Source organism: Mobula hypostoma, chromosome 4 (assembly GCF_963921235.1).
Source record: "Mobula hypostoma chromosome 4, sMobHyp1.1, whole genome shotgun sequence".
Taxonomy (NCBI): domain Eukaryota; kingdom Metazoa; phylum Chordata; class Chondrichthyes; order Myliobatiformes; family Myliobatidae; genus Mobula; species Mobula hypostoma.
In genome coordinates this window covers 34,257,980-34,284,183 of record NC_086100.1, presented here as the reverse complement: position 1 = coordinate 34,284,183, position 26,204 = coordinate 34,257,980, and the positions used below count along the sequence as shown (strand labels likewise).

The window sequence follows — 26,204 nt, the reverse complement described above, 5'->3', positions numbered from 1 at the left end:
GACTTCCCATGCTCTCGGGGATGCCACGACTCTGCCTTGACTCTGTCTTGGGCCCAACTCCACTCGCCATAACCAGGCCTTCCCTGCGCCTCTGACACCACTTGTCTCTGTTTACCACGCTCGTGCCTCGCCTGCACCTGCGCCTTCAACACTGCTTGCCTTTGCTACCCTTTGCTCACCTCTTCATTGTTAGCATTGATCGTTATCAATAAAGTTTTCTGGTGGTTACAGGCAAATAGTGGTGTTCCACAGGCAGTGGTGTTGAGACTTCTTCTTTTCAAGTTACATATATGAAAACGATTTGGATGATGGAACTGATGGCTTTGTGGCCAGGTTTACAGATGATATGAAGGGACAGGTAATACTGAGGAAGGTAGGAGTCTGCAGAAGAACTCAGACAGATCAGGAGAAAGGTCAAAAATTGGAAATGGAATATAGTGTAGTAAACATAAGAATATAACATAAGAAATAGGAGCAGGTGTAGGCCATCCGGCCCATCGAGCCTGCCTGCCATTCAATAAGATCGTGGCTGATCTGTCCGTTAACTCAGCTCCATCTACCTGCCTTTTCCCCATAACCCTTAATTCCCCTACTATATAAAAATCTATCTAACTGTATCTTAGATATATTTAGCGAAGAATCTTCAATTGCTTCCCTGGGCAGAGAATTCCATAGGTTCACCACTCTCTGGGAAAAACAGTTTCTCCTCATCTCCATCCTAAATATTCTCCCCTGAATCTTGAGGCAATGTCCCCTAGTTCTAGTCTCACCTACCAATGGAAACAGCTGTCTATCTTATCCATCCCTTTCAAAATTTTGCATGTTTCTATAGGGTCCCCTCTCGTTCTTCTGAAATCCAGACAGTATAGTCTCAGGCGACTCAATCTCTTCTCATAGGTTAACCCCTACATCCCTGGAATCAACCTGGTGAACCTCCTCTGCACTGCCTCCAAAGCCAGTATATCCTTCCTCAAGTATGGAGACCAGAATTGAACACAGTACTCCAGGTGCGGCCTCACTAGTACACTGTATATTTGCAGCATGACCTCCCTGCTCTTGAATTCAATCCCTCTAGCAATAAAGACCAACATTCTGTTTGCCTTCTTAATAACCTGTTGTACCTGCAGGCCAACTTTTTGCAATTCATGAACAAGCACTCCCAAATCCCTCTGCACAACAGCATGCTGCAATCTTTCACCATTTAAGTAAAAGTCTGCTCTTCTATTATTCCTTCCAAAGTGGATGATCTCGCATTTACCAACATTGTATTCCATCTGCCAGACCTTGGCCAACTCATTTAACCTGTCCCTCTGCAGGCTCTCCACATCCTCTATACAATTTGCTTTTCCACTCAGTTTAGTGTCATCAGCAAATTTTGCTACGCTATGCTCAGTTCCCCCCTTCCAAATCATCAATGTAAATGGTAAACAGCTGTGGGCCCAGCACCGACCCCTGCGGCACCCCACTCACCACTGACTGCCAACCGGAGAAACACACATTTATACCAACTCTCTGCCTTCTATTGGTTAACTAGAAGTATCCTGAACAGTTTTGTGCCCTCTTACCAAAGAAGGGAAATGCTGGCATTGGAGAGGGTGCAGCGCAGATTCACAGGACTATTAACAGGAATGAGAGGGTTAGTGCGTGAGGAACATTTGAAGGCTCCAGGCCTGTACTTGCTTGATTTTTGAAGAACGAGGTGGAGTCTCAATGAAACCTATTGAATACTGAATGGGCTAGATAGAGTGGATATTGAGGGGATGTTTCCCATAGTGGGGGAGGCCAGGACAATTTGGCGCAGTTCCAGAATAGAAAGATGTCCATTCAGAAGAGAGAGAAAAAGGAATTATTTTAGCCAGAAGGTGACAAATCTATAGGATTTGTTTCTTTGACAGCGCAGGCCAAGTCACTGGGTATAAATAAAGCAGAGGTTGACAAGTTCATGGTTAATCAAAGCATTAAATTTTACAGGGAGAAAGCAGGAGAATGGGGTTGAGAGGGATGATAGATCAGCCATGATTGAATGGCAGAACAGACATGATAGACTGAATGGCCTAATTCTAGTCCCATGTCTTTAGTCTTGTGGTCTTATGATCTGTGAAATGACAAGTAGAATTCATGCAGGACCAATGAGTTTAGATTGGGATTAACAATTTAATCTATTTTAGTCTCTTACACTTAATTGTATAACGGTTTTATGGTTTTATTTATTTATGAGTCTGATTGTCTATCTCACATGAGTTCTGTGAGGCTATTAAGTGCTATCTAAATGAGAGGATGAGAAAGGGAATCAGTGTTCTAGACAAATGCCAAATGCTTCATCATTCTGTGTGGTAAATATGTTAATTTTTCTAATGAGCTAGCCCATTCTACATTTTTAACAAGGTTATGAAAGTGGATATTAAAGTGTAAACCAATCTATCGGTTTACAGTCTCATCTGAAGAACTGCATGTGAAATAATGAACACTGACCAGATTGCTCTAATTAGTTTAGAGGAGAGTTTTAGTTTTCTATCAATCTTCAATGCTGTAGACAGAATATTTACAGAAGAGATTAAAAAAGAATCAGCAAACATAACTGGCATTTGTACAAGTGAATTCAGATACTACCACAGTGGAGAGTGTGTGTCTCAGTCAGCTATAACTTGAGGATCAGTTATCAAATGGAATGGCTTTAAGCCATAATAACAATAAGAGGAAATGCAGAAAAGACTCAGCAGGTCAGCCAGCATCTGTGGAAAGATAATGTTCAACTCAGACAAAGAATCTTTGATCTAAATCATTTTCTCTGTTTGTCTTTCCACAGACTCTTCATGACTTGCTGATTCCAGTATTTAGTTTGTTTCGGATTACAGTACCAGCATCTGCTGTTTATTTGATTTCTATAAATGGAGTAATTATTTTGTTCAAGGATAACATTTTCCTTTTCAAATATGTTCAAAAAGTTATATGGCCCAAAGTAAGTTTAGCAGATTGAGTGAGATATTCTGTTAAATATCCATCTGAAAACACAATTAGAGATAATAGTAAACATTATGTAATTGAACTGAACAATTTATTAAGATATCATACAGCGAAGAGGTAGCTAAAGAGATTCCGGAGGTATTAGTAATCATTTTCAAGAATCACTAGATTCTGGAATGGTTCCGGAGGAGTGGAAAATTGCAAATGTCACTGCACTCATTAAGAAGGGAGGGGGGGCATAAGAAAGGAAAATGTAGGCCAGTTATCCTGACTTCAGCAGTTGGGAAGATGCCAGAGTCCATTATTAAAGGTGAAGTTTTGGGGTACTTTGATGCACATGATAAAATAGGCCAAAGTCAGCATGGTTTCCTGAAGGAGAAATCTTGCTTGATAAATCTGTTGGAATTCCTTGAGGAAAAAACGTGCAGGATTGAGAAAGGAGAATCAGTGGATGCTCTCAGCAGGCCAGGCAACACCTATGGAAAAGATTACAGTTAACGGTTTCCATCGTGACCCTTCAGCAGGACTCTAAAACATCGACTGTTTACTCTTTTCCACAGATGCTGTCTGGTCTGCTGAGTTCCTCCAGCATTTTGTGTGTGTTGCTTGGATTTCCAGCATCTGCAGGTTTTCTCTTGTTAGTCAGTGAACGTTGTTTACTTGGATTTTCGGAAGGTGTTTGACAAGGTGCCACTCATGAGGCTGCTTAACAAGATAAGAGCCCATGTTACTACAAGAAAAATACCAGCAAGAATAGAAAATTAGCTGACTGGCAGGAGGCAAAGTTTGGGAATAAAGGGGGCCTGTTTTGGTTGGCTGCCAGGGACAAATGTTTTTCCACAGGGGTCGGTATTTGAAATCATTTCTTTTCACGTTATATATCAATGATTTGGATAATTAAATTGATGTGTTTGAGGCTACGTTTGCAGATGATACAAATATTGATGGTGAGGTAAATAGTGTAGGGGAAGTTGTAAGTCTGCAGGACTTGGACAGACTGGGAGAATGAGCAAAGAAGTGCCAGATGGAATGCAGTGTAGAAAAATGTATGGTCATGCCCTTTCGTAGAAGGAAAAAAGGTGTAGACTATTTTCTAAATGGGGAGCAAATTCAAACATCAGAGGTGTATAGGGACCTTGGAGTCCTTACACAGGATTCGCTAAAGGTTAACTTGCAGGTTAAGGAAGGAAAGGCAAATGCAATGTTACCGTTCATTTCAAGAGCACCAGAATATAAGAGCAAGGATATGTTGCTGAGGTTTTATAAGCTATTAGTCAGACTGCAGTATGTTCTACCTCATCTTGTATCGATATCTCCTTGTTCAGGACTCTCCCACTAGTGAAAGCATTCCAACTTTAAGACCCTAAATGAGTTCACCCTTTATTCTTTTGAACTCCAAACATAGATATAATATTTTAAGCTGGGATTTCCTAGAATTGGGACTACCTACCCGCCTATGAAACATCTGTGAATCACTTTTGTACTGTTCACAATGCAAATATATACTATCTTAAATAAGGGCAGCAAAATTGTGCATAATCTGCCCCCTTATTAACAAATATGGTGAGGCCTTATCAGTTTTCCAGACAAATGAGAAATAACTTTCTTAATTCTAGCTTACAGCCCTCTTGCAATAAGGGTGAATAAATCATTTGTCCACTTACTGCTTGTTGCATTTGCCTTCCAATGGTTTGCAATTTAGATAATACTCCATTTCGATCATCTCTGCCTTTATATTCCACTTACTGAAGTGCACAACCTCACTCTTTCCCACATTTCCATTTGCCAAGTTTTCACCCACTCACTCAACCTATCTTTATTATGTTGCAGTCCTGATATCATCAATGCAACATGCACTCCCGCTTATTTCCATGTCATTGAAAAACTTAGATACCTGAAACCCTGCCCTTCCTCCAGGTCATTCATATACTGTGTAAGGGGTTTCTTCCTTTATTTTACTGTGAAGGCTATCAAAATGGCTTCTTTGTTATGTTGTAATTAAAATGGCTTTTCTGTAATAATAACTGGTGAAAAAGTTCTCTCCCTAGCAGCTTGTTTGGGTTATAAGGAGAATTGTATTCATTTGCTAACCAATTGGGATAGATGTTATTCTTTCTTGTGTGTCTGGAAGCTATTGTGTTTCACGGGCTTTGAGGGAGAAGGCGCGATGGGGACAGAGAGAGGAGACGCGATGCTGTGACCCTGGGCGGCGGGACAGACCCTGAGCAGGAGTCCGAGGCCCAGGGTCTTCGGCAGGAAGAGGAGGTGAAGACAGACTCACGTGGAGCGTCTGGTCGACCACCATGGTTGGTCCCAGGCGGCGGGTCGAGGTGGTCGGAGGGGATCGAATGGTGGAAAGAGGATTCCGGTAATTGAGCTCCAACTGTTGTGCACGAAGTGGTTGAACTTTGATAAGATTGGCGACTTTTATTTTCCTTATATAATTTATCTCTATTAGTTACATAGTTCCAGTGAGATCTATAAAGTGTAATCATTTAATTGCATATGGTGTATTGTCTGTTATTTGGCAGGGTGGGGGTACATCACACAGCATCCACACAAACTTGATTACCCAGTTTGGCGGGGCCAAAGGCTGCTCCCCCTAGATGAAAGTGAACTGAGCGAGCCTGAGGCTTACCTGGGGGCTACAACTGTATATCATAATTAATAGAAAGTCAAGAACTGAACCTTAGGGCACTTCACAATTTATAGATTTCCAGCCATTATTTCCCACTCAGGCTGCTGTGGAAAACCAATCTTCGATCCATGCTGACATATACCCTGCAATGCCATACATTTTGATTTAGTTTACTGGACTTTTTTCTGACACCTTGTCACCTTAATATGCACCTGCAGTCTATAGTCTATAAGCCAATGATTGGGTACAAATACAAACAGAGCAAAGAGTTAAATTGTTGCTACAGAGGCAAAGTTCAAAAAGGCGAAGAATGCAGGACTGAAGGTGCTGTATTTAAGTGCATGTAGCGTTTGGAATGAGCTCGTGGCGCAATTAGAGATTGGTCAGTATGATGTTGTGGGCTGAGTCGTGGCTGAAAGAAGACCATAGCTGGGAGCTTAACATCAAAGGATATACTTTGTATCAAAAGGACAGGCAAGAAGGCATAGGTGATGCTGTGGTTCTGTTGGTAAAAGATGGAATTATGTCTTTAGAAAGAGATGACATAGGGTCAGAGAATGTTGAATATTTGTGGGTAGAGTTAAGAAACTGCAAGGGTGAAAAAACCATTCTGGAATCATATACAGGCCTCCAACTAGTAGCCAAGATGTGGGGTTGAGATTGCAAAGGGAGCTGAGAAAGGCATGTAATAAGGGTAATGACACAATTGTAATGGGGGACTTCGATATGCAAGGGCATTGGGAAAATCAGGTTGGTGTCAGATTGCAAGAGCGGGAACTTGTTGAATGCCTTCAAGATGGCTTTTTGGAGCAGCTTGTGCTTGAGCCTACTTGGGGAAAGGTTGTCTTAGATTGGGTGTTGTATCATAACCCAGATCTTATTAGGAACCTTAATGTAAAGGAACACTTAGGAGGCAGTGATCGTAATATGATTGAATTCATACTACAATTTGAGAGGGAGAAGCATAAGTCACATGAATCAGTATCACAATGGAATAAATGGAATAAAGGCATGAGGCATGAGAGAGGAGCTTGCCCAGGTGGATTGGAGGAGGATACTGGTGAAGATGACAACAGAGCAGAGATGGCTAAAGTTTCTGGGAATAATTCACAAGGTACTGGATAGATATGTCCCACAGAAGAAGTTCCTAAATGGCAGGTGTGGGCAACCGTGACCGACAAGGGAAGTTAAGGACTGCATAAAAGCCAAGGAAAGGGCATATAAGGTAAGAAAAGTGAGTGGGAAGTTGGATGATTGGGAAGCTTTTAAAATTCAACAAAAGACAACTAAAAATGCTGTAAGAAGGGGAAAGATGAGGCAAACTAGCCAATAATATAAAGCAAGATACCAAGTTCTTTCAGTTATATAAAGAGTAAAATGAAGCTGAGAGTTAATACTGAACCACCGGAAAATGATGCTGGTGAGGTAGTAATGGGGCATAAAGAAATAGCAGATGGACTTAATGGGTACTTTGCATCTGTTTTCACTGTGGAAGACACTAGCAGTGTGCCAGAGGTCTTTTATAAACATACCAGTTCCAATGGTTATCTTGACTACACCTCTTCCCACCCTGTCTCCTGTAAAAGTACCATTCCCTTTTCTCCATTCCTTTGTTTCAACTATATCTGTTCCCATGATGGGGCTTTTCCTTTTATCAGAGGTATCATCCTTCTTCAAAGAACCGGGTTTCCTTTTCTCCACCACTGATGCTGCCCTCCCCCACATCTCTTCCTTTTCCTGAACATTGGCACTCACCCTATCTTCCAACCCACTTAAGAGTGATAGTTCCTCTTGTCCTTACGTACCACCCCATAAGCCTCTGCATCCAACACTTCATTCTCCACAACTTCCACCAACTCAAAATGATCCTACCACCAAACATATATTTTACCTTCTCTCTTCTCTCTGCTTTCCAGAGGGATTGATCCCTCCGTGATTCCCTTGTCCATTTGTCTCTCCCCACTAATCTGCTGCCTGCCACTTATCCCTGCATGCAGCCGAAGTGCCACACCAGTCCACTCACCTCCACCATCACCTCCATTCAGGGCCCCAAACAGTCCTTTCAGGTGAGCCAGCACTTCACCTGTAGGCCTGCTGGGGTTGGCCATTGTATCTGGTGCTCCTGATGTGACTTCCTCCACATTATCGATACCTGTTATTTATTGGGGGACCCGCTTTGTTGAGCACCTCCACTCTATCTACCAAAAGCAAACTTCCCAGTGGCCAAGCATTTTAATTCTGATCCCCATTCCTATTCTGACATGTTAGTCCGTGGCCTCCTCTTGTTTCACAATGAGGCAACTTTAGCATGGAGGACAAGCACCTTATATTCCATCTATAGCCTTCAACTATATTTTGGCCTACGTATTGATTACTCCTTCCAGTAAAAAAAATCCCTCTTCCTCCCTTCTTCTTCTATTGCCCACTCTAGCCTCTTACCTTTTTTTACCCACCTATCACCTCCCCCTGAGTCCCCTCCTCCTTCCTTTTCCCCTATGGTCCACTCTCCTCTCCTATCAGATTCCTTCCTCTCTACCTTTCCCCACCCACCTGTCTTCACCTGTCACCTTCTAGTTACTATCCTTTCCCTCACCCCCCCCACCTTTTTATTCCCCCTTGCTCAGAAGGCTCTCAGCCCAAAATGTCAACTGTTTATTCATTTCCATAGAATCTGCCTAACCTGCTGAGCTGCTCCAGCATTTTGTGTGTGTTGATCTAGATAAGTCTGCTGTGAATATCTGGAGGAAGTTATTCGCTGGTCTTATGTCAAGATAAAATGTTAAAATATTTTAACTATCAGAAAAAAGGCATGCATGCTCAATATGCAAATATAAAGCCAAGGTAGTAGCCAAAGCTGTGCTTATATTGTCATTTTTTTTCACAGGAGGGAATTAGCGCTGCAAGACCATTAGTACAAAATGGTAATTATTCTACAGAAATAATCTTATGATGCAAAATTGCTGCAAGAGAAATTTCAAGCTATAAAAGGCAAGAAAAGGCAAGCAATAGATCATGCTAATAACCATATGCATATAGAACATAGAACAGTACAGCACAGGAACAAGTCCTTCAACCTTCAAGATTATGCCAAATTAAACTAATTCTTTTGTGCCTGAACATGATTCATATTCCCCACTTCCTGCATAAGCATGTGCCTGTCAAACAGTTTTGTAAATACCACTGCTGTATCCGATTCCGCCTCTCCTCCCCCACCTCTGCAGCACTCCTAGGCACCTACCATTCACGGTGTAAAAAGTAACTCCAAAGCTAAAAGCTGTAGCTTGCTCCACCTATTCTCATAAGACTTGCTGTCTATACAAGATGGAGCCCAGCTGCGACCTCCATTGAGGTCATGGCTCAGTTTTAGTTGATCAGCACACTACTCAATAAATTGCTGGAGGGAACAGTACATTTCAGACGTGTTTTCCACTTTCAACCTCCACACACTACTCAAGACCCAGTCTAAAAAGTCTAAAAGAAAATTCCCACTTGCTTCGTTTTATATCCTTCAAAAATCTAACATAACTTTTACGTCTTTTAAATCTAACCCCTTACTAAAATGCATATACACCACACCCACTGCTCTACCTTCATCAATTTGTGTCTCTTCCTTGAAGAATTCAATCAGGCTTGTGAGGCACAAGCTGCTCCCCACAAAGCCACACTGACTCACCTTAATCAGAATCAAATTAAATAAAATCAGAGGTGTGCAGTGTGCTGCAGGGGTCAGTGCTGGGCCCGCAACTATTCACAATATACATTAACGATCTGGAAGAGGGGACAGAGTGTAGTGTATCTAGGTTTGCTGATGACACTAAATTGAGTGGAAAAGCAAATTGTGCAGAAGATACGGAGAGTCTGAAGAGAGATATAGATAGGTTAAATGAGTGGGCAAGGTTCTGGCAGATACAGTACAATGTTGGTAAATACGAGGTCACCCACTCTGGAAGGAGAAATGAAAGAGCAGATTATTATTTAAATGGAAAATAAATTGCAGCTTGCTGCAGTGCAGAGGGACTTGGGAGTGCTTGTGCATGAATCACAAAAGGTTGATTTGCAGGTGGTAAATCTATGGATTTGTTGCCACGGGCGGCAGTGGACGCCAAGTCATTGGGTGTATTTAAGGCAGAGATTGATAGGTATCTGAGTAGCCAGGGCATCAAAGGTTATGGTGAGAAGGCAGGGGAGCAGGACTAAATGGGAGAATGGATCAGCTCATGATAAAATGGCGGAGCAGACTCGATAGGCCGAATGGCCGACTTCTGCTCCTTTGTCTTATGGTCCTATGGTCCTATAATATCACCAGCATATGTCATGAAATTTGTAAACTTGCGGCACAGTACAATGCAATGTGATAAATATAGAAAAAAAGGAATTACAGTAAGCATATATGTATATTAAATAGTTAAATTAAGTTAAAGGAAAGGAAAGGTTCATCGCATCCAGAGTTTCTCTGGTTAGCGGACGATTTCCCTCCATGCCTCTCTGACGTAGTGGGGATTCACGTACGAGGCAAGTTACAGCAGTGGTTTGCCATTGCCTTCTGCTGGATGAGTTTCCAAAGAGATCACCAGCTCGTAACCCAGCATGGATGGAAAGCATGCGGGGGAGCCGGCTGGCTGGATTCGAACCCGGGACCTTTCGTCCCGAAGTCCGACGCTGATGCCACTACGCCACCAGCCGGGTCAAATTAAGTTAAGTAGTGCAAAAACAGAAACTTAAAAAAGAGTAGTGAGGTAGTATTTATTGGTTCAGTATCTATTTAGAAATTGGATGGCAGAGGGGAAGAAGCTGTCCCTGAATCACTGAGTGTGTGCCTTCAGGAACTTCTGTACCTCCTTCCTGATGGTAACAATGAGAAGAGGGCATGTCCTAGGTAGTGAGGGTTCTTGATGATGGAGGCCACTTTCCTGAGGCACATGCTCCTGGAAGATATCTTGGATACCATGGAGGCTAGGACCGAGATTGGAGTTGACTAGTTTTACAACTCTCTTACTTCGATCCAGTGCAGGAACACCCCCTCCCCATACAAGATGGTGATGCAGCCAGTCAGGATGCCCTCCATGGTGCAGCTGTAGAAGTTTTTGAGTGTTTTATGTAACAAACCAAATCTCCCCAAACTCCTGATGAAATATTGCTACTGAATAGCCCTCTTTAAAACTGCATCGATATGGAAGTACCCAGTTAAATTCTCAGAGATCTTGACACCCAGGAACTTGAAACTGCTCACTCTCTCCACTTCTGACTCCTCTATGAGGATTGGTATGTGTTCCTTCATCTTAACTGTCCTGAAGTCCTCGATCAGCTCTTTTGTCTTACTGATGCTGATTGCAAGGTTGTTATTATTAAACTACTCAACTAGCTGGTATATCTCACTCCCCTCATCACCATCTGAGATTCTGGAAACAAAGGTTATATCATCAACAAATTTACAGATAGCATTTGATCTATGCTTAGCCACACAGTCATGGGTGTATAGAGAGTAGAGCAGTGGGCTAAGCACACACCCCTGCGGTGCACCAGTGTTGATGACCAGCGAAGTGGCGATGTTATTACCGATCTGCATAGATTGCGGTCTGCCGGTTAGGAAGTCGAGAATCCAGTTGCAGAGGGAGGTACAAAGGCCCAGGTTCTGTAGCTTCTTGGTTAATCAAACGATGCTTCTCCAGGTGCTCTTACAGTAAATCCTATCTCTAAGAATCCTCTCCTATGCTCATCACTGATGTACTATATAATTCCCAGAGTTATCTCATTCCCTTTCCTGAACAAAGGAATAAAATTTTCCACACTCCAATCTTATGGTACTACTCCTGTGGCCAGTGAAGCTACAAAGCCAACACACTTTTTGTCCCTCTTCCCTCCAGGAGAAGGCTCAAGAGCTTGAAGACTCGTACGGCCAGATTTGGGAACAGCTTCTTTCCAACTGTGATAAAGACTGCTGAACGGATCCTGACCTGGATCTGGGCCATACCCTCCAAATATCCGGACCTGCCTCTCAGGTTTTTTTGCACTACCTTACTTTCCCTTTTCTATTTTCTATTTATGATTTATAATTTAGATTTTTAATATTTACTATTGATCTGTACTCCAGGGAGCACGAAGAGCAGAATCAAATATCGCTATGATGATTGTACGCTCCAGTATCAATTGTTTGGTGACAATAAAGTATAAAGTAAAGTAAAGATCATCGGCAAAGGTGAAGCAATCTCTTCCCGTGCTTCCCTTTAGTGCGAATGGTCCTAAGGAACTTTTACCCATAGAATCCTTAGTACTAAAGTAGAAAATCTTTGAAATATTAACAGAAGTGAACTGGTGCTTTGCAAACTTGTGCTAACATGCGAAAGGCCCAATTACATATTCGTACAGAAAAATGTAGTATGTAGATGTTAATGTTTGATAAGCAGACATTAAAAGTGAACGCAGAGTTCAGATACTAAGTTTGCTAATAAGACAAACTTTAGAAGAGCTTCATATGAACATTTTGACATTGTGGGCGAGAATGCAATTGCCACAAATTTTGTGTGCAGGTTTAGCTTAGGTAAAGACCTTGCTGAGATGGTAGACATTGATCAAGGTTGCAGAGTTAATCTAAGAAAGACATCTTAACAATTATGGAAATAGCCAGGAAAATCTTTCCCAAGAGCACACATTAATTAGTGTAACATGGCATTGAGGAATATTTGAGCTCTTGGCTTGCACAGTGGCACATCTATGACTCTATAGCTCAGTGACCTGTGTTCAAACTTATCCTTTACATGTTCTCCTTGTGACTCAGTGGCATTCCTCCCACATTCCTCTCCATGGTGGAGGATTACAAATACCTGGGGATATGAATTGACAATAAACTGGACTGGTCAAAGAACACTGAGGCTGTCTACAAGAAGGGTCAGAGCCGTCTCTATTTCCTGAGGAGACTGAGGTCCTTTAACATCTGCCGGATGATGCTGAGGATGTTCTACGAGTCTGTGGTGGCCAGCACGATCATGTTTGCTGTTGTGTGCTGGGGCAGCAGGCTGAGGGTAGCCGACACCAACAGAATCAACAAGCTCATTTGTAAGACCAGTGATGTTGTGGGGATGGAATTGGACTCCCTCACGGTGGTGTCTGAAAAGAGGATGCTGTCTAAGTTGCATGCCATCTTGGTCAATGTCTCCCATCCATTACATAATGTACTGGGTGGGCACAGGAGTACATTCAGCCAGAGACTCATTCCTCCAAGATGCAGCACAGAGTGTCATAGGAAGTCATTCCTGCCTGTGGCCATCAAACTTTACAACTCCTCCCTTGGAGAGTAAGACACCCTGAGCCAATAGGCTGGTTCTGGACTTATTTCCTGGCATAATTTACATATCACTATTTAACTATTTATGGTTTTATTACTATTTAATTGTTTATGGTGCAACTGTAACAAAAACCAATTTCCCCCGGGATTAATAAAGTATGACTCTGACTATGACTATGACTATCTCACAGGTATGAAAATTGGTAGGCTAATTAACCACAGTAAATTCATTGATGAATAGTAAAAGCTGATGGGTGATGGGAATGTGGGGAGAAGAAAGTGTATTTACTGAAGAATTAATGCTTTCGTTGTTGTGCACTCTGTTGGTCAAGAGCATGTTTCCATGCTGTATGACTTTAGGATTCCTTGATGCAGAACTTGTTGAATCTTTAATATAGAAGAGTGCATTTATGAAAAGAGCTGAAATCAAAGAACAGTTCTCAGTGTGGTTCTTTATAAAACCAAATGGTATTAAGGACTTCAGCATTTCACATGACTTCATTGGAGAGAACTGTGAGAATTGTCAAAGGATCGCTGAAAAAGCAGGTGTCACACGGGTACTCAGGGTAAATATTAAGACATAAATTAACAAATTCCTTGTTCAACAACAAAACGATGCTATATTCCACATCAGGGTACAATCCTGCTGAGTTGCTAATGGTTTGAAAGCTTCAACCCAATTGAGCAACTCAATCAAAGGAGAAGAAGCATGTGAAGCGAACGAAATTAGGAATTGTTTATTAAGGGAAATGATACAAACAACACAATTAAGATTGGATACAGAAACAGTTAGCATGTCTGACATTGAAAAATGGTATGTTGCAGTGATAGCTGAAGTAAGAAGTACAAAACGGTGTCCTGCGAAAACTGAAATTGCTTAATTCTAGCGAGAGAGAATCCGAGCTCCTAAGGGTCATGTTAACTCAAAAAGATGAGCTGCACTGAATTTACAAAATTTACAGCTCTGAAAAAGGTTTTAGAAAAAGGTGAATCAGATGAAAGTGCTTGCGATGTCACTTTAATGTACTGTAATAGAATCATGGGCTTGTAGGAGTTATTAAAATTTATCCTTCAGCTTTTTCAAAGTGGAGTCTTTCTGCTACTGTGCTCCCTTTGTCAGTAGGCTTGATGATTTTGCTTTTGAAGCTGAGCAAGCAAGGAGCTGTCTGCTCGGGGATGATGGATTAGTAGGAATATAACTTTGGTTAGTGGTAGCAATCTTAGCTATAGGTCAATCACCAAGCCACTATAATCTAACCCAGTGTGGCGTCAAGGAGTGTTATATTGATAGAACTATGGAGTGCAAGCTTTAGCAATGGTACTGGCTGGATGTAAGAGGCTGCGCAGCGTGTGTATATCAGTGTTCTTTCCAACAGCACCAAAAAATTACCACCACCAAAAATAGTATCTGCTTCCGATATTCCTTCCTGCTGTGGGACTGTGCTGTTTGTAATTTGGCAGATGCACTTGGCTACAAACCAACAGTGCCTACATCTTGGAAGTGGTTTATTGGCTGTGAAGTGCTTTGGAGATTACTGATGAGAATGTGAGAGATATGCTTTCAATGTGAGCCCTTTCTGCATGGGGAAGATAAATAGATTCAGCTGACAACTTGGAGTAGTTCTTGTTGAAAAGACCAAGAGTCCAGAAAGAGGGATCTGGGAGGATGAAGAATGGTGCTGAAAGGGGCCAACCTGATGGGTTCACAAGGCTGAACTTCCACATCTTCCTGCCTCACATTAACACATCAAGTATTGTGTTTATGAGGTTAAAAGAACATGAATGTTTTTCTTTTTATACACTGGCAAGAAGCCTAGGTGGTGTGTTGTTTCTGTACAACACACCTGTGTGTTTTATTCAGCCATCTGTGATGTTTAGTTGCAGTATTTATGCTGAACCTATTCATTAGTCATAAACTACCACACTTCTTTTTCCAACTGCAGATTATTTGATTTATTATTCAATTCCAATCCTGCCTATTTTAATTGGCTGTGTTAATGAACATAGCCAGCAATATTCCCTATGCCCATGTTTTAATTTACTCTGTGAAAAATAATTCGAAGTAGGAAACTGGGAAGGAAAAAAATCAGTCAACCTAAATTGCATAGTTACTAGCTAAGAGATAATGCTTGATAAATCATTAGGATATTGCCGTGGAAACCATTAACTGCCTGGGTTCTATGATCAATCCCCAAAGTCTCTAAAGGCAAATATTGAAAGTTTTATTAATCTAGTTCAAGTTCTACTTGAGTAATTGTGTTTACCACATATACAGACAGGTGACCGTTTGCACCCCTGTGTTTATTAGCAGAGCGGATGGCATTTAATGTCAGCGACATTTGTTCTCTTTATTGCTGAAGTTACCTGTTGTCTTGTTAATATTGTGTATTCCACAGTGTATACAATATTGCTTGGTCTAGAATGATGTATGTAGGAAGGATGAGATGCTGAGTAGATCTCAAGAAAGCTTTTTAAGGGACAAGTGAAATGTTTAGTTTACAGATATGTTACCATAATTATTCTGAGTATATACAGAAATAATACACTTTAAGTTTTCAAACTTGTCCAGAAATGAACACAGAATATTATGCATTTCTGAATCTTTCTTACTTCTGATTTATAATATTACAATTGCACTAGTTGGGAGAAGGGTATATTGGAGACGTCCAATACTCTAAAGATTTATAACATTGTGAAGGTATTGGTATATTGACAGCATGAGAAAAAGGCAGAGCTGATGAAAAATATTGGAAGTAAATCGGTATCCAAATCTGAATAAAATTAGTTGTAAAATTAGTCTGCTCCATCATGGGTACTAGCCTCCATGGTATCCAAGACATCTGCAAGGAGTGGTGTTTCAGAAAGGCAGCGTCCATCATTAAGGACTTCCACCATCCAGGACATAGCTTCTTGTCACCGTTACCGTCGGGAAGGAGATACAGAAGCCTGAAGGCACACACTCAGCGACTCAGCGATTCAGGAACAGCTTTTTCCGATTCCTAAATGGACATTGAACCCGCGAACACGACCTCACTTTTCTGTTTTTGCACTATTTTTAGTATAACTATTTTATATATACACACACACACACACACACACTCACTGTAATTAATTTACTTATTCTCTTCCTATATCATCATGTATTGCACTGTACTGCTGCCACTAAGTTAACAAATTTCACGACATATGCCGGTGATACGAAACCTGATTCTGATAGGAAGTTGATAGTGAGGGTGTGTACAAAGTGATCTCTGCATTGTCATAGCGCATTGAAGTGGAAGTTAGATTGTTCCATGCAATCATCGCAACTATATCATCTCTGATATTCTAATGGTAATGGTAAGTGTCAGTGCATCATCATTTGTCAGGTAAGAATGCCTCAGTTTGACACTGGAGGTTCACGTCCTGTCATCTGCTCACTCCGTGTCATTACCCATACATAGCATGCCATTTTAAAACTAGAGACCTAAAAAAAAATATAAACTTTACAAGAAACCCTCTTTTACTTGTGCATTGCCCCAGAACAGCTCTATCTGCCTTTCTTTTGAATTGGAATTTGTTTTGAATTTAGACTTGAGTTTTCCATCAGAATCGTTATCAAGAGATGGAATTAGCAAGATCTCTTCCTCGTGGAAATGAATGGAAAATCCTGTATTCAAATTACAATCTGAAATATGGCCAAATGTTTGAACTATTTTCACCACATTGATACTTGACACCCGTGTGTGAATCTTCCTTTTATATATGAAAGAAGAACAGAACATGCTAGAAATACAGTAAACCCGTATTTACAGTGGTGATCACTCAGAAGGAATCACCAAGCTCTCATCCAGTAACAGGAAGGTTCCATTTCTGATTTAAGATCTTTTGTCAGATACCCCTCAGCTTCGTGCGTTTCCATTTCTGCTACTGTAAATCCGGAATGAGGTATCCTGTCATTCCATAAGACGTCCTAGAATGTGCCTTGTGTGCATATGTAGCAAGTGTGGAACCTGCGATATTAGCATCGTATCAAAGACCTGCTTCTAGTGATAGCAGTTGGCATGCAGAGTAAACCAAGAGTCTGCTTCTGTCCATAAACTTTTAAAGATAAGCATAAAGATGCGAATCCACTGGGAAATATATGGTGTGGTTAACTAAAATATACTGTAAATATGGACTTTACTGACTTTACTGCCACACCTACACAGTGAAGCTGGGGAAAGCATGTTGGTGGCAGTTGTCATTTTTAGACTGTTGCAGAAAGATTACAAAACTCATTTTTTTTTTCTAGCTGTGTCAATACAGAAGCTATTCTGACAGGAAAAACAATGCAACATTGTTATTCTATTTCAGCTGCTATGTTCAGAGACAGGTCACAATCTCAGAGCATCGGTGACCTTTAATACCACTGCGTCACAATGTGCTTCAATGTAACTTCCCCATACTCACCGAGTCAGTGCAGTTGGACAGCATTATTCAATAAAGTAGCTGAAATATAATAATCCATAACACAGCAGCCTATCAGAATTGAGTGTACCAAGGGATTGCTCCCTGCTCCACAAAATATGCCCTCTAACCATTTGCATTGTGCTGATCACTTAGTATGGGATACCATGAACTGTATCAATATTGAGAAGGTTACATCTGAGATAATGGACTGAACTCCTGTTGTAAATACTTCATTATTTTACATGACAGAAAAAGAATGATACTACCCAGACCACAGAAATTTAAAAACTAGGATGAGAGAAGGACCTGAACTTTTATGCTATAATATAAATATTCAGCTTTGTGAATTAGGACAGGATTTATCCATAGAATCAGCTAGGCTTGTTGCCATGGAGATCAGAGCACATTATATTTGATACCAGTATTTAACCCTTTCTCACTCATGCTGGAATTATTTTGGATTTGATTTTTCTCCACGTAGCATGATTGTCACTAATTCTTTACTGATTTCTTGCAGACATTTTATATCTTCACATAGCTAATGTCACATAATTAGCATTCAAGTTTTGTTTTAAGATACAGCAATGTACAATATCAAACATGTTATGATACCAGCCTGTTGAGAGTTATAAGCTACCTCTTTCACCTTAGGGATCTGAGTTTAAACACAGCCCAAGCTGCTGAGGTGGTATTTTCTTTTCCTGACAATTATAAGGATCCTAAGAGAACCGAGTTTAGATAGCTTCAATGTGATTCTTATTGCGCTTATGTTGAGAGCACAGTGCTGCTTAGAATTTGACAATCAGCAACCTTGCAAAGCAAGCTACAAGAGTACAGATGTCAGACATGAAATGTATTGTAAGAAAGGCAGTGTCTTTTATGTAGTGCTGGAATTATCAATATACTTTGATATACTTGGGACCTTAGCAAGTTAAAGTACTTCAAGGGGTTTCAACACCAGTTTAGTATGCATTTAGAGCCATTGAAACAGACCCTTTGGCCCACTAACTCTATGCTAGCCATCAAGTAACTAACTGCATTCAATCCATTTTATTTTCTCTATACTTCCATCAATATCCTCCAGATTAGTCCATCTAGAGTCATAGAGTTATTACAATAAATAATTAGCCTACCAATCCTCAAGCCTTTGGATGCTGGAAGGAACTGGGTCATCCAGCGGAAACCTTTGTAGAATGTGAAAATCCCACACAGATCATACCGGACGTCAGGGCTGAATCTGGGCTGCAGGAGCTGTGAGAAAGAAGCTCTGTTATCTGCAGCTCTATACAGCACTTTCAACCTCTTAAAAAATCTTAGCTCCGAAGCAAGTAGAGCAAGTTTAGGTATGTTTACTTAGAGATTTAGTAGGGCCGTGACAGATGACCGCCAGTGTCAGACTGATCTCCAGAGTACTTGGAAAATAACTCCATAAATTTTGATGTGGATCTGAGTGTCATGCGTATTGAGAGCAAAACCCATATCAAGATTCAAGATTTAAGATTCAAGTTTATTTACCATGAGAACATCACAACGTACAGTGAAATGCGTCATTTGCATTAACAACCAACACAACCAAGGATGCGCAGCGGGCATCACACGTTCTGGTGCCAACATAGCATGCTCGCAGTACTTGCAAAACAACACAGAACACTAAAAACAACAGACCAATAAAAGGAAAAAAGTCCTATTGCACCCTGCCACCCACCCATGCATGAGCACAGTCCTCCAACCCCAGGGCAGGCTGTCTTCAGTAGACTTAGACTTGCGCCTTGGACATCCCCAACAGACTCATGGAGTTTCACAGAGATTTAGAGAGTAGGAGCTCCAGCGAATGGGCCTCAACTTCTGGATTTCAAATTGACCCCCAGGACTCGGCATTGATCCCAGAACCCACTAATCGCCTAGGCCTCAAACTCAGGCTCACCACTGACAGGGCCCCAAACATTAGTCCTCGAACGCCAGTCTCACTAATTTGTATACTCAGGAAGCCGTTGGACCCCATTCCTCCTGATCGCATGGAGCTCCAACTCCGGAAGATGCCAATAACTTGCTGATGGTGGGGCAGTGGGAGTAGAGGATTAGCCCTAACCCACTATCCCTACCACCAACATCAGACCATAGATGTCCTACATTCACATCTGCACTGTTGACCTTCGAGTGCGGAGTGGACTCTGGCCAGGCCTTTTATTCCTGGCCCTAAACCCTAACGACCCCCCAAACCTCTCCCTGTTCCCAAAACTGTCACTACAAAGCTAAAAAACAACTGAATCTGAGCCACAACCTCAACAAAGACCATCAACTTAATTAGATCAGTTGTGTGAAGAGCATTGTGATTATTACCAGTGAAAAATAGAAATATTTCTACTGTTACAAATTAGGGTAGTTGTCACAAATCTAATTCTGACTGTTGTTATAAATAATGTTTGGAGTTTTTGCTGGTTACCACAGATGAAGATTATAACTGTTGGTAAAGATTTATGCTGTTGGTTTTTATTCATTTATTGCATGGAGAAGTGGTGAACATTAGACCATGGGTCAGGGACTTTACACTTTGTCTTTTTAAGATCATCAGTGATTTTCATGTGACATATGTAATGGAGATTTTACAGATGGAAGTACAGAAGACTGCTGAAATCAGGAGCAACAAAGACCTGTTGAAGGAATTCTGTGGGCTGAGGAGCATCTGGGAAGGGTGGAAGAATTTTGGATGAACACCTTGCATCAGGATGAATGACGGTGAGGGAAAATAACTTTTACTTTACTTTACTTTATTGTCGCCAAACAATTGATACTAGAGTGTTCAATCATCACAGCGATATTTGAACTTGCGTAAAGAGGAAGTGGAAAGGTGAGACAGGGCCAGTTGATGATTGGTGGACCAAGGAAAGGTGAAGCATGTGGTCAGACTGAGCCAGATACAGAATCTGAATCAGATTCAATATCATTGGCATATAAGCCCATAAGATATAGGAGCAGAAGCAGGCCATTCAGCCCATCGAGTCTGTTCTGCCATTCAATCATGGGCTGATCCAATTCTTCCAGTCATCCCCACTCCCCTGCTTTCTCCCCATTCCCTTTGATGACCTGGCTAATCAAGAACCTATCTATCTCTGCCTTAAATACACCCAATGACTTACGTCATGAAATTTGTTAACTTAACAGCAGAAGTACGATGAAATACGTGATAAATAAATCTAGAGAGAAAACATGAGTTATATTAAGTAGATATATGTCTATTAAATCATTAAGTTAGGAGGAGAAGGGACAAAATCCGGATGAAGACAGGTCAATCACAAGATGGAGGCAGACAAAAAAGGGAAGAGGGAGCCATGTTGTGGGGAGGGAAAGGTTAAGGTGGAGACAGCTAGGAAGGTGATAAGCTGGGACACAAAGGCCAGTGGTGAAATCTGGAAGGTAGTAATGGGAACCATTAGGGCAGATAGAACCAGATGGTGGAGAGGGGAAGCTGGTGAGTGAAGCGTGTGGGCGGTAGGTGAATGCAAACAGGAGGGGGGAGGGTATGAAGGTGTCTGATGAAAGAGCTGGGGAGAGGGAGACAATTGAAGATTGAAATGGGAGGACAGGAGGAAGATTGGAAGGAGAGAGAAGGAGGTGAGGAGAAGGGGGAAACACAGGAGATGAGGGTTACCTGATAATACTCCTGATGCACAGTTTTGACCCAAAATGTTGACAATTCTGTCCCCTCCCCATAGATGACGTGGAGCTGTAGATAAAGCAGAAAGTTGTCATGCATTACAATGGGACATTGATAGGATGCAGAGAAATGACAGATGGAATTCGACCCAGAAAAGTGTGAAGTGATTCATTTTGAAAGGTCAAACTTGAAGGCAGAATAGAGGGTTAATGGCAGGATTCTTAACAGTGTGGAGCAACAGAAACACCTCGGGCTCCACATTTATAGATCCCTCAGATTTGCAGCCGCATATTGATAGAATTGTTATGAAGTTATGTGATGTGCTGGCCTTCATTAGTCAGGGGATTGAGTTCAAGAGCCATGAGGTGATATTAAATGAAGCTCTATAAAACACTGGCTATACTACACTTAGTATACTGTGCTCAGTTCTGGTCTGCTCATGACAGGAAGGATGTTGATGCTTTAGAGAGAGTACAGGGGAGATTTACCAGGATTAGAGAGCTGTTTTGTGAGCATAGATTCAGTGAGCTAGGTCTTTTCTCTTTGGAGTGAAGGAAGACGAAAGGTTACTTCATATATAATAAAAAGCATAGATCAGGAGGACAGCGATCTATGCTTTTACCAAAGTTCAAAGTTCGAAGTAAATTTATTATCAAAATAAACATATGTCATCATATAGTACTCTGAGATACATTTTCTTGTGGACAATCACAGAAGGGAACTACAAAGACTTAAGAAAAGGAAGGATAAAATATGAAGGTATACTAGTCAGTAATATAAAAGAGGATATTGTAATGGCACTGGGTTTGTTGACCATAAAGTTCTAAACACAAAATTAGTCCTCAAGCTCATCAAATTTCAATAGCCAAGAGTATTCTCACTAAAGGGAGGTGATACAGGAAGGAAAACAATTGAGCTTTTCTTTTCTTACACATTCTCTGACCGAAGCCTCTCTTTGTTGAAACCTCAAAGAGCTAAAGCCTCAAGATCACCACTCTGACTCTGTCCACTCAGACGATCGCTGCTGCACTTGCCTCTGCCTTCCTCCCTGTATACCTCTTTCTCGCTGTAGTGACCTGCTGATGCCTTTTGTATTCAGGCAGCGAACCTGATTGAAGTCCCCTCAGCTCAAAACTTCCAATGTCTGGATTGACCGCTGGGAAAAGCTCTTTTCAGTTGCCAATACCCATTATCTAAGCAATGGCTTCTTCCTCCCTACCAAGGAGAAAATGCTTCCAACTAACAAAGTAATTTAAAACAAAGTTTATTTATTTTTTGTGATACACGTTTAAATCCAAACAACATTCTTAAAACACATTTAAAACTCACAGAGGATTTCTATCTTGTAAGTACATAAATTTATTATTAGATCAGTTATTTGATATGTTAAATAATTGTATCCATCTGGACTGCAAGCTTCCTTGAACTAAGCAACCGATTCAACATTGTCTGTTTTGAAACAATCCAAATTAAATACCCTATTGTCTTATACTGCACCTGCTAAGCAGCCCTAAACCAGGTGTTATGGGCTAGTAGTCTGCTCCAAAGACAGAGATTGTTCACAAAGCTGTGTTTTTAACTTCAAGCAGATTATTGCTTTCCATTTACATTTTAAGAACTGAAGACTGACTCCTGTTTATGACTAGAAGCTAACAATGAATTCTAGTTGGAAGTTTACCTTACACTGTTCAATCTTACAAGTGGCACCTGCTGCGTGTAGAAAGCCAAGCTTGGCAAAACTTGAGCTCCCCTATCCCTGGAAGCAAATATCCATCACAATACACAATTTTTTCATATATTTAAAGAATAAAAGAGAGGTGAGATCAGACTGCTGGAAAATAACACTGTAGAAGTAGCAATGCAGGATAAGAAGTAGCAGAGGGACTTAATAAACATTTTGCATCAGTCTTCATTGTGGAAGATACAAGTAGTATGTCTGTGTTGGGGGGTGGGGGAGTGAGTGTAGTTACTATCGTTAAGCAGTAAGTGTTTGGGAAGCTGCAAGATCTGAAAGTAGATAAGTCGCCTGGATCAGATTGTCTATACACCAGGGTTCTGAAAGAAGAAGCTGTAGAGATTGTGGAGGCATTAGTAATAATCTTTTAAGAATCACTAGATTCTGGAATGATGCCGGGGACTGGAGAATTGCAAATGTCACTCCACTGTTCTTTAGTGGTCAAGAAAAGGTTGGAGTCCATTATTAAGAATGAAGTTTCAGGGTAGTGGAGGCACATAATAAGTTAGCATGATGTCCTCAAAGAGAATTCTTGTCTGACATATCTGTTGGAATTCTTTGAGGAAGTAACAGGCAGCATTGCCAAAGTAGAATAGGGTGATGTTGTTTACTTGGGTTTTCAGAAGGCCTTTGACAAAGTGTAGCACATGAGGCTGCTTTACAAGATAAGAGCCCATGGTATTACAGAAAAGATTCTAGCATAGATAGAGGATTGACTGACTGACAGGAAGCAAACAGTAGGTATAAAGGGGGCCTTTTCTGGTTGGTTACCTTTGACTAGCAGTGACTAGCAGGAGTCAGTGTGGAACAACTTCTTTTCATGTTATATTCCAACAATTTGGATGATGGAATTGATGGCTTTGGGGTCAAGTTTTCAGATAGATGAAGGGCAGGTAGTGTTGAGGAAACTGGGAGTCTGCAAAAGGATTAAGACTAATTGGGTGAATGGATAATGAAGTGGCATATAGAATATTGTGTAGCAAAATAAATGGCCATGCACTTTGGTAGAAAGAATAAAGGCATAGACTATTTTCTAAATGGGGAGAAAAATTCAAAAATCAGAGGTGCAATGGTACTTGGGAGCCCTTGTGCAGTACTCCCTAAAGATTAAATTGCAGTTTGTGTCGGTGGTAAGGAAGGGAAATGCAATGTAGCATTCATTTCAAGAGGAGTCATATATACAAACAAGAATATAATGCTGAGGATTTAAAAGGTATCGGTTAGATCACACTTGGAGTATTGTGAGCAGCTTTAAACCCATTATGAAAAGATATGTTGGAACTGGAGAGGGTACAGATGATGTTCATAAAAATTAAATGTTACAGAGAGAAGGTAAGTGAATGAGGTTGTATGGGATAATGAATCAGCCATGATGAAATGGTGGAGCAGACACAATGGATCGAATGGCCGAATTCTGCTCCTATATCTCAATGAAAACAGAACATGAACAACCATTGTACAAACGGCAACAAACTACAAATACAAAAAGAAAAAAGAATGAATGAATGAATGAATGAATGAACGAATAAATAAATAAATAAAGAAATAAATAAATAAATAAATAAGCAAGCAAGCAAGCAAGCAAGCAAGCAAGCAAGCAAGCAATAAATATTGATAGCATGAGTGGAAGAGACTTGAAAGCGACTCCATGGGTTGTGGGAGTTGTTCAGTGATGAAATGAGTGAAGGTGAGTGAAGTTCTCCCCTCTGGTTCAAGAGCCTGATCATTGAGGGGTAAAGACTATTCCTGAACCTGGTGGCTGGGATGAGAGACTCCTGCACCTCCTTTCTGATGGCAGCAGCGAGAGGAGAGCATGGCCTGGATGTTGGAGGTTCCAGATGTTGGATGCTGCTTCACTGCAGCAGTGTTCCATGTAGGTGAGCTCAATAATGGGGACAGCTTTATCCATGATGGACTGGGCTGTACCTACTAATTTTGTAGGGTTTTCCATGCAAGAGCATTGGTGTTTCCCTATCAGGCCGTGATGTAACCAGTCAATATAATCTCCACCACACCTGTGGAAGTTTCTCAAAGTTTTACCTGATATGCCGAATCGCAAACTTTTAAAAAAGTAGAGGCACTGCTATGCCTTCTTTGTAATGGCACATGTGCTGGACCCAGGACAGATCCTCTGAAATGATAATGCTGTGTAATTTATAGTTGCTGACCCTCTCTACTTCTGATCCCCTTGTGAGGATTGCCTCATGGATCTCTGGGTCCTTCCTCCCACAGTCAATAATTAGCTCTTTGGTTTTGCTGACATTGGCTGAGAGGTTGTTGTTGAGGCAGATTTTCAAACCCCCTCCTTTGATCCAGCCAACAAGGTGCATCAGCAAACTTAAATATGGTATTGAAACTCTGCTTAGCCTCACAGTCATAAGTATAAAGTGAGTAGAGCAGTGGGCCAAACACACAGTGTCATGGTGCAACTGTGCTAATAATGATTGTGGAAGAGATGCTCCAGGTGAGGAAATGAAGAATGCAGTTGCCTAGGTCTTGCAGCTTATTGATTAGTTTTGTGGGGATAATAGTGTTGGATGCAGAGCTGTAGTCAATGAAGAACATCCTGATATACATCTTCATTGTCCAAATGTTCCAGGGTTGAGTGAAGAACCAATGAAATTGCATCTGCTCTTGACCTGTTGTGATGATAGGCAAGCTGGAGTGGACCAAGTCACTCCTCAGGCTAGTGCTGATATGTTTCATCACCTCCCTCTCAAAGGTAGTACTTTGAGAGGGAGGAACCTCATTGAGACAGGTTCTCCTTGGGCAGTAGTGAAATTGAAGCCTGCTTGAAGCAGGTGGATACCTTAGATGCCAAAATGAGAGGTTAGAGATATCTGTGAACACTCCAGATAGTTGAATAGCACAAATCTTCAGTACTGGGCCAGGCACACAGTCTGGGCCAGATGCTTTACGTGGGGTCGCCCTCATGAAGGATACTCTCGTGTCAGCCTCAGAGACTAACATCACAGTGTCACTGGGCTGTGGGAGTTTGTGAAGTTTCCTCCATGTTCTCTCGGTCACAGTGAGCAAAAAAAGGCATTAAACTAATTTAGGAGCAAATTCTTGTGTCGCATACAGTAAGTCACTTGGTTTTACTCTGTAGAAGGTGATAGCACTCAAGCCCTGCCACAGCTGTTGAGTATCCTTCAGTGATTCAAGCTGGGTCTGGAATTGCCACTTCGCATGTGAGATGGCTTTCTGGAGGTCATACCTGGACTTCTTATATTTCATGTGGTTGCCGGACATGAACAGCACTGGTATGATCCTCAGCAACTTGCCGATCTCTTGGTTCCAAGGCTTCTGGTTAGGGAAGACTCTGAATGATTTTATGGGGACGCACTCATCCACAACTGACTTTATAAAGTCTGTGACAACCATGGCATATTTGCTCAGATCCTCTGATGATTCCTACTTACATGGCCTAATCCATTGCCTCATGTCAGTCCTGTTACCACTCCTCTGCCTCCTGTGATCACCTCTTCATTGTCCTTAC

General features: G+C 41.3%; 1 long non-coding RNA gene across 1 annotated transcript in view; it reads left to right on the top strand.

Annotated features, from left to right (window-relative positions):
* Positions 1-26,204, top strand: part of LOC134344760 (uncharacterized) — a 78,119-nt gene that overhangs the window by 47,964 nt on the left and 3,951 nt on the right. The window contains exons 3-4 of the long non-coding RNA XR_010017512.1: positions 11,467-11,601; positions 19,925-20,051. This is a non-coding gene — a long non-coding RNA (uncharacterized LOC134344760). The remainder of the gene's footprint in view (positions 1-11,466; positions 11,602-19,924; positions 20,052-26,204) is intronic.